This window comes from Dermochelys coriacea, chromosome 14, assembly GCF_009764565.3.
Source record: "Dermochelys coriacea isolate rDerCor1 chromosome 14, rDerCor1.pri.v4, whole genome shotgun sequence".
NCBI classification, from domain to species: Eukaryota; Metazoa; Chordata; order Testudines; family Dermochelyidae; genus Dermochelys; species Dermochelys coriacea.
In genome coordinates this window covers 6,043,168-6,053,037 of record NC_050081.1, presented here as the reverse complement: position 1 = coordinate 6,053,037, position 9,870 = coordinate 6,043,168, and positions in this window count along the sequence as shown.

Sequence of the window (9,870 nt, the reverse complement as noted above, 5' to 3'; positions counted from 1 at the left end):
TTAGACTGTAGGCCCACTAGGAGGACATGGAGATGTTTCGATTCTTGTGTTTGGTGCTTAGATATCAAGGCACTTGATGCATGGACATTGGTGCAAAGCGACAGGCAGAGAACTTTTCTCCAACTCAAATTGAAAAACTGGATAGGTCAAACATCTCTCCATTTTGGGATCTCATTTTTGACACAATTGGGCACAGAACTGAATTGAGTTAAATGTGCATTTTTGCCATTTTACTTTTACAAGTTTTACTGTATGTGTGACTAATAGTGTGGCTTGATCTTCCTTTTTGTGCAGAGTTTGCAATAATTCTTATAGGCACATAAGATTCACCATAACAAATTGGACCAGGGACTCAATCAAGTCCTGCAACCTGTGTCTGGATATTTCAGAGGAAGGCGAAAAAACTCTGTTAAAGCACCTGACCAATGATTCAATGATGTACAGGTTGGAAAAATTCTTTCCTGGTCCTTGCAGCTCTTGTTTTAGAGAAGTGGACTGAGATTAACATAAGGACCATTCACCCAGTTTGGTTATAAGAAATCTTAATATCTACCAGCTGATTGCTGCTTTCTGTGGATTCAGTTTATTTTAAAAGCACACTAACCAGAACATTAATGAAAAAGCCTTCTCTAATGTGTCAATGAACAATAAACAAAGTAGACTATTTCTTACTTTAAAAGTCTGATTAAATCAAAATCAGTTTCTGAAATATGTACAGGGCTAGATTCTTAGGTGGTAGAAACCAGCATAACTCCATTCTCTTCAAATCTGGCCCACGGACCCCAGAGCCAACTCTTCATATCCCTCACCCCCATTTGCTCTTTCTATAGGCTTTGCTCTCTCTTATTCTTGGTTTTTCTGTTTATTAGAAATTAACCTTTAAAGTCATTGTTTTGAACGGCTTCAATTTATTTTAGTGGCTGCAAAGTTAGCTGTGCTTTTCATTACTCATGGACAGCTTTCCTGGAATCCCATATGTTGTTTGCTACACTTAACATTCTATTTTGGAGCGGGGTGGAATGGGGGTCAAGGATTATTATTATTGATACTTTATTTTCAGCACAATGGGGAGAATTTACAATGCGTTCTAGCCAACCATCTCCTACAGACTGTTTTACTTATGCAGCTGGTCCTCCACACGGTGCTTTGAAAATCTACCTCCTGCCTTGGTTAAAGGTGCTCCTTTCACAATGGACCAAGAGTTCAGGAGAACAACATGTGAGATAGATAACTTTCAATACTGACTCAAGCAAAGACAGCAGTTATCTCGTCTCTCCAGCGCCTGTATTACTTATTAAATAAATGCGGCTGACCCATTAGGTGATGCTGCCTACGTGTCCAGGTAGTTAGGTTGTGCGTGTGTGACCTTCTTTGTACAGTCTATTTTCTAAAGTTGGTGTTGGGAGCAAATACAGCTGATGCATTTCTCCACTAATGAAGTTAATCTCCGATGAAAAATCCAGAGGGTGCTGTTGGCACACATCACACTGCCATCAGACAGAAATCATGCTCCAGATTGCCAGCTTGTTGTCAGGCAAGTATCTGGCAACTATTTAGCACAAGCATGCTGGTAAAAAAAAGGACTTGTTCACCGGGGGAAAAACAGATTAAGTATCTTGCTTTCTAAAGCAGAAAGTGTGACACTGAACCAGTAGGGCTAAACCGAGACAAACTAAAATGATTACATGTCAGATTGTGATAGCACATTCATTTCAGACTCTTAGAGACACTTAATTATGTATTTAGTTTGGGTTTTAGTGTGGGTAGTTGTGTGAAATAATTAAATAGATGAGATTGCACTAAGTGTGTCGAAGGTCACATTGTATTTTTTCCCAAGGCATTATTTCAGGACTTATCCTCTGCGTGGGTTGTAAAACTCCACAGATGTGTTTTGAATAATCATTTCGTATTAAAGTGTAAAATAGCATTACTCGCCTATTAAACTAAATTGATTCACACATTTGCATTTATTTGGGTTAATTAGTAGAGCTCTTTGAATTATTCTCTAAGATTAATTTCTCAGATGAATGTAAACCTTTTTTCTTGTGCAGGATCATTGGCAAACAAGCATTAATTTAATTTATTTATGTACTTTTTTTACATCTTTGCTCATTATTTGAAGATGTTCAAGGGATGGATTCTGTGTCCCTGGTTTTTCTGTGAACCAGCAGCTGCCAGAGATACCACTGAAGTTCTAACAGAGAACTGTGGAATAAATTTCCATGGGCCATGTCTATATTTGGGGGACAGGAAGAGTTTGAAAACTTGCTTCCATTGTTTGTATATTTCCTGGAGCCCAAGCTTCTTGCTTAGTCCATCACTATATATTTTTCTTCTCTCCATGATTTATAGGTGCCTGCAAAATGCTGATCTCTGGGAAACAGACTGGATATTCAGGTGTACATGCCAGAGCTATTACCAGGGAGTTTTGCAAGGGAACATTCAGTGCTGCATTGACTTCCTCATTAAATACTAGATTGACTTAGGTTTGATCAAGTTAGTTTTCTGTTTGGCACTTATCTCTAAGCTACATTCTGTGTTAGATAACTTTGCTTGGTTTATATCCAACCCAGGTTACAACAATTTAGAGCAAAGCAGCTTTTGGTTTAATAGGCCAGATATATAATATTGGGTGCTCTACTTGGGATATCTATGAACAAGGTGCAGGTCATTTGGGAGGGCATCAATAGCCTCTTTCATGCACTGGATTTTCAAAAGGATAATTTCTCTTTTCCAGATGCAATTTGTGCCCATAACATTTAGATTTAGGTCATAGGTCTTGGTACTTGCACCTTAGCTACCTGATTGCAGGTACAAATCAGGTAATGCAAAGATCGACACAAAGATTCTGATTTGCTCCAACAGTTCATTAGTAAGTGTAAAAACGTAGGTGCAAATTTTGTGATGCAAATTGCATCATCAGAAATGAAGACCTCTTGAAAACATACGCCCTTGTACACTATATCATCATAGAAATGCTGCATTAATTATAAACATAAACCTCAATCATATGTACTTTTGAATATATCTGAATGCATTCGTTGCTTCTTATGTGGTATTGCCTCTCCTGACTTATAAGTGCTTTTGATAAACACATGATCAGAAATTGATGTAGGGTCTATTTCCGTGTGTCATTGTTCCCTCAATTGAACTGCTGTCACTTCTAATGCCAACACAACACTTCTCCACAAATCGCGCCCACCCACTTTTTGGACAACCCCAGTGTGCACTAGGAAGACTAATTCAAAAGAACATAAGAATGGCTATACTGGGTCAGACCAAAGGTCCATCTAGCCCAGTATCCTGTCTTCCAACAGTGGCCAATGCCAAGTGCCCCAGAGGGAATGAACAGAACATGTAATCATTAAGTTATCCATCCCCTGTCACCCATTTCCAGCTTCTGGCAAACAGAGGCTAGGGACACCATCCTTGCCCATCCTGGCTAATAGCCATTGATGGACCTATCCTCCATGAATTTATCTGGTTCTTTTTTGAACCCTGTTATAGTCTTGACCTTCACAACATCCTCTGGCAAGGAGTTCCACAGGTTGACTGTGTGTTGTGTGAAAAAATACTCCCTTTTGTTTGTTTTAAACCTGCTGCCTATTAACTTCATTTGGTGGCCCCTAGTTCTTGTGTTATGAGAAGGAGTAAATAACACTTCCTTATTTATTTTCTCCACACCATTCATGATTTTATAGACCTCTATCATATCCCCCCTTAGTTGTCTCTTTCCAAGCAGTCCCAGTCATATTAATCTCTCCTCATGCGGCAGCCATATTGTTCCTTCTTATTTTGTACAGGAACCAAGATACCATAGTTTCAAGTCAGAACATGTGTCAAGTCAGAACACAACCATTTTTTGACAAGATCTTAAAAAAAATGCTGTTAGTATAAACTGAGTGTCCCTGTCAATCTTCAGTTTCAATGTACACGGTCATCAATTTCAGGATCTGGCAAATGATTTTTGATGACATCAAAGTGTAGATTGAGAGGTATAAGCAGCTGCAAACTATATTTTGTGTTTTTATTTTGTCAAATGAAGACACTTACGTTTTGGATGAAGGAACAGTGAGAGGAGAGTCCAGCAGCCATTGAAGTCAAAAGGAATCTTTTCACCCACTTTAGTGGGAGTTCGTGGATCAGATTTGTATAGTATAACATAAACACCTCCCACCAAATCCTCACCCCATTAATATCAACAATAAAACTCTTGGATGTTAGTCAAAAAATGCTTATCTTCTGACTAATACATACCATATAAATAATGCATGGAGATCAGGTACTAAGAGAACACGGAAATGCAGAATAGTATGCAAAATGGAAGGCTGAATTAATAATCGTATCATGAGAATATCATAGAATCATAGAATCATAGAATATCAGGGTTGGAAGGGACCCCAGAAGGTCATCTAGTCCAACCCCCTGCTCAAAGCAGGACCAAGTCCCAGTTAAATCATCCCAGCCAGGGCTTTGTCAAGCCTGACCTTAAAAACCTCTAAGGAAGGAGATTCTACCACCTCCCTAGGTAACGCATTCCAGTGTTTCACCACCCTCTTAGTGAAAAAGTTTTTCCTAATATCCAATCTAAACCTCCCCCATTGCAACTTGAGACCATTACTCCTCGTTCTGTCATCTGCTACCATTGAGAACAGTCTAGAGCCATCCTCTTTGAAACCCCCTTTCAGGTAGTTGAAAGCAGCTATCAAATCCCCCCTCATTCTTCTCTTCTGCAGACTAAACAATCCCAGCTCCCTCAGCCTCTCCTCATAAGTCATGTGCTCTAGACCCCTAATCATTTTCGTTGCCCTTCGTTGTACTCTTTCCAATTTATCCACATCCTTCCTGTAGTGTGGGGCCCAAAACTGGACACAGTACTCCAGATGAGGCCTCACCAGTGTCGAATAGAGGGGAACGATCACGTCCCTCGATCTGCTCGCTATGCCCCTACTTATACATCCCAAAATGCCATTGGCCTTCTTGGCAACAAGGGCACACTGCTGACTCATCAAGCTTCTCGTCCACTGTCCCCTAGGTCCTTTTCCGCGGAACTGCTGCCGAGCCATTCGGTCCCTAGTCTGTAGCGGTGCATTGGATTCTTCCATCCTAAGTGCAGGACCCTGCACTTATCCTTATTGAACCTCATTAGATTTCTTTTGGCCCAATCCTCCAATTTGTCTAGGTCCTTCTGTATCCTATCCCTCCCCTCCAGCGTATCTACCACTCCTCCCAGTTTAGTATCATCCGCAAATTTGCTGAGAGTGCAATCCACACCATCTTCCAGATCATTTATGAAGATATTGAACAAAACGGGCCCCAGGACCGACCCCTGGGGCACTCCACTTGACACCGGCTGCCAACTAGACATGGAGCCATTGATCACTACCCGTTGAGCCCGACAATCTAGCCAGCTTTCTACCCACCTTATAGTGCATTCATCCAGCCCATACTTCCTTAACTTGCTGACAAGAATGCAGTGGGAGACCGTGTCAAAAGCTTTGCTAAAGTCAAGAAACAATACATCCACTGCTTTCCCTTCATCCACAGAACCAGTAATCTCATCATAAAAGGCGATTAGATTAGTCAGGCATGACCTTCCCTTGGTGAATCCATGCTGACTGTTCCTGATCACTTTCCTCTCCTCTAAGTGCTTCAGGATTGATTCTTTGAGGACCTGCTCCATGATTTTTCCAGGGACTGAGGTGAGGCTGACGGCCTGTAGTTCCCAGGATCCTCCTTCTTCCCTTTTTTAAAGATGGGCACTACATTAGCCTTTTTCCAGTCATCCGGGACTTCCCCCGTTCGCCACGAGTTTTCAAAGATAATGGCCAAGGGCTCTGCAATCACAGCCGCCAATTCCTTCAGCACTCTCGGATGCAATTCGTCCGGCCCCATGGACTTGTGCACGTCCAGCTTTTGACCTAATATGGCCTAATCTGGAATTACATATGGCTCAGCTTAACTCCAAACCATAGCAAATTCAACACATTTGCTTCTATCTGCTTCCACTGCCGAGAGAGATATTAGTTGCCTACAGTTCTGCTAGTAGACAGTATGACGTATTTGATTAACTGAACAGTACGTGTTATTACGTGATGCTAAGAGCACAGCAGAATGTTGCGGAGAATACAAACTGGTATCTTTTTCTGAGAGTTTACTACTTGTAATAAAGGTAAGAGTCCCATCCTATACGACAGGAAGAAGTCTTTTCATATTACACCTGACAAAAAATTGATTTTGTAGTGCATTTGGTACAGAAATATCTTAGTAAGCATTTCCTGGGTGGCTAAAATTTTTCCAGGAATTCTGAAGAATTGCAGGGAAACCTGGATGAAATTTCTCTTTGTTGAACTTCAGCTCTAGCATGGTTTTATTCATAGAGACTCCTGTTCTGTCTTGGTGGTCTACTCACGGGACCACAATGGAAGGCTTTTGAAGGCTGATACAGGAGATGCCATCCTACATCTATTGAAACCACTTGACTCTGAACCACCAAGTCCAATATCACAGCTGTGGCAGTGGCCAATATAGCTGATGATTCAGAGTGAGGACCTAATACACCTGATCTCCCACAGCGTTGCTAGTATGATGACTAGTCCTTGGCCTATGACAAGTATCTGAGTAACTTATTTTTGCTTCAGTGAATTAAAAACCACACACATTTCCTGCAGCCTAAAGTCTTGGAAGGAGCTACCCCACACTGCTTTGCTGAAGCAGTTTGACCCATATCTACTAGGAATACCAGTGAAAATATAGATGCTTATCTAAATCAATCCCACAGGCATGGTAAATTCAAACCATTCATCAGCCTGTCTTTGTTGTCACTGAAGGGAGCTCAGAGAATTATTCACAGCAAGCAGAGGAGACGTTTTGTGCCTCAGCACCACATACAACAAATTAACTCTTTCTGTTGCCCGGAGCCATGATGAAAAACATTTTGTCATTCAACACAGTCTATGAAAGGTAGGAAGTAAAGATCTTGGCCTAGATCCTTAAAGGTCTTTAGGTACCTAACTCCCACTGAAATCAAGATGCTTAAATACCTTTGCGTATCTAGGCCCTTGCCTTGTCTGCACCCCAAGCTGCCTAAGCTAAGGTAATAGAGCCAAATATGACAGATTTCAGAGTAGCAGCCGTGTTAGTCTGCATTCGCAAAAGGAAAAGGACTACTTGTGGCACCTTAGAGACTAACAAATTTATTTGAGCATAAGCTTTCGTGAGCTACAGCTTCCAATGAAGTGAGCTATAGTTCACGAAAGCTTATGCTCAAATAAATTTGTTAGTCTCTAAGGTGCCACAAGTACTCCTTTTCTTAGAGCCAAATATGTTGATATTCCAAGCATATGCAAGAATATTCAGGAGAGGGAGTGCAAATGGTCAGAGAGAACAGAGTGGAAAGTCTCTTGTATAGCTGGATGTTTCCCTGGACTTTCTTGTTTCTCTCTTGGATCCTTCAAAGCCATCCATTATTACATCACTCACTAGAGATTCTCTCCCTTGCATAGCTGAAGCAAATGTTTCTACTGCTGATTACACTGGTATGATGCCATGGGCTGAGTTGCTGCAAAAGCTATTTTTTAAACTGTCCTCCCCACAGCTACACACATGCAAAAACAATGTGATCAAATTGTTGGCTCAATTTTGAAATCCCCAAAGCTATTTAGGCACCTAAATCCCCCACTGTGATCCACAAAGCTCCCTCTGAAACCAGTAAGGGCACAGCATTTTGTCTGAGCCCTACCTGCTGAGTGTATCTACATGTGTGTATCCTACAGTTGCCCTTCCTCTTTCCACTTCTTTAAGACACTGAGAGCCGAGTGCGCCTCTCTGATATGGTGAATTGGGAAATAGGTCCTTGAGCATGTGGAGGAACATCACGGTGCCAGCTAATGTGATCCTAGCAGCTCCATATAAAGTGCAATGTTAAAGTTCACAGGGAGAGGTGGCTCTTTTTGCCAGGCCTGTAAAAAAAAAAGTCCCTCTGACAGATATTTCTTTATTGACCATGCCTGGGGTTTATGCTGCTACTGACTACGTAGGGGGAACAAAACAAACCTGGCCTTACAGGAGCAATCAAATCTTTGATACTAAAGTTCTATAGTCCATATAGCTTGCCTTTCACCAAGCTACAGGGCATCTAAGAACTAAACATGGACACTGGAATAAGCTTTAACATAAAGATTCATCATCAGAGCAAAGATTTTCCATCAGAAAGACGCTGGCCCGTGCTTCTGTGCCTTTTTGCCCCACAAAGACATAGGTAACTCTGATACTGCAGGAAAAGCTAAGGAGCTTTCTCAACAGTGTCACTACTATATGTGTTGCTTAGCACACATGCTGTTTGTTAATGGGGTAATGTAAGCATGATTGGCTGCAGATGTCTCAGCAGATTCAAGAATTGGGCCCATATCAGAATTCCTTTCAGGTTGCTAATCTAGTAAACTGATTGATTAATTAGCTTCCAAGCCATCTGACTTCCCGCTTTTGCAGAAGTATCTGTTGGAATATCAAGTCACTTGAGAGTGAGTAGAGAGAGAAATATGTAAGATGCCATACATCTCAAAGGCAGCAGATTAATTGTTGACCAGCAAAATAAACATTTCGTGTCTGATAGAAAAAAAATTCTTGTTTGGAGATCACGGCACTATAATTGAATGCAGCAAAGACAAACAAAATAGCAGCCACCTCCTTGCTGTGCTTCCTACAGCAATGACTACAGAGGCTTTTCTGGAAGGGCAGGCAGAGAGGGACAGGTTTTCAAACAAGATCAATGTCCCTGACTGTGGCTGAATTTTCAGACACATCCAGCACCTGACCCCTTATGAAAAGCTGGCCACTTATTTGGGTGCCTAAATAACAGTGAAGACTTTTTAATGGAGACAGCATGGTCTAAAGAATAGAGCCCTGGAGACCTGAGTTCTATGCTCACCCTGCTGTGGGCAAGACACTTTGCCACTTTCTGTTTCTCCATTCCCCCAAAAGGGGGATGATGATCCTTTCATATCCCCTTTGCAAAGCGCTGTGAGATCTACTGACAAAAAGTGCCATGTAAGAACGAGATATTATCCTTATAGCTGTAACCCTTCTGCCAGGTGAAGCCAGCAACAACCAGGGCCGGGTTCAATATCTAGGGGTTCCTTTCCATTGATACAACACAGAACCGGCTCAAGCTCCTATCCAGTAACCTGGGAAATATACACACCACTGCTGGGCACCTGTGAGAGGCAATACTTCCCCACTTGCAAACACAGAGTATGAATGTAGAAAATAAACTTTTAATAAAAAGAGGGGAGTAACTCAGTGTTAAATTGGGAAAACACTGCAAACAGGGTTCATAAACATAAACCATGAGCAAAAGACCCACTCCCAAATAAGCTGGGCAGTGTCCTTTTCCCCTCAGGTTCTTAAGTCCAGCAACCCAAAAGTCCCTTTATTGTGCCCGTCCCTTCTCTGCGCCCCACTCACAGTTGCTGTCCTTGGTCAGTGCAGACCCAGAGCTCAAAGGTGCATCTGTAGAGTTCACCTCCCACGTTGGGTGGAGGTAAGGAAGCACCTTACTTGCTCTGCTGATTGGGCACTAGTCTGCTGCCAGCCGCCCTCTCTGCTCATCAGCCACTCGTTCGCCAGCCAACTTGTCAGTCACCATCTCCTACTACCTGCCTCTCTGCCATGAACTCTGCAGATTAGTCTCTTAGTGATTTTCTGCTCTTTGCAGGTTGGGCAGAGACACTGCCCCCTCTCAATTTATTTTAGCTCTCAATGATGGAGCATTTAAAATAACAAAAGAGGCTCCTAATGAAGTCTATTTAGCTCTTTCATTGAACAGTGGGGAAGAACAGCTCAAACCAGCCTGGGGACTCCTAGTGAGAG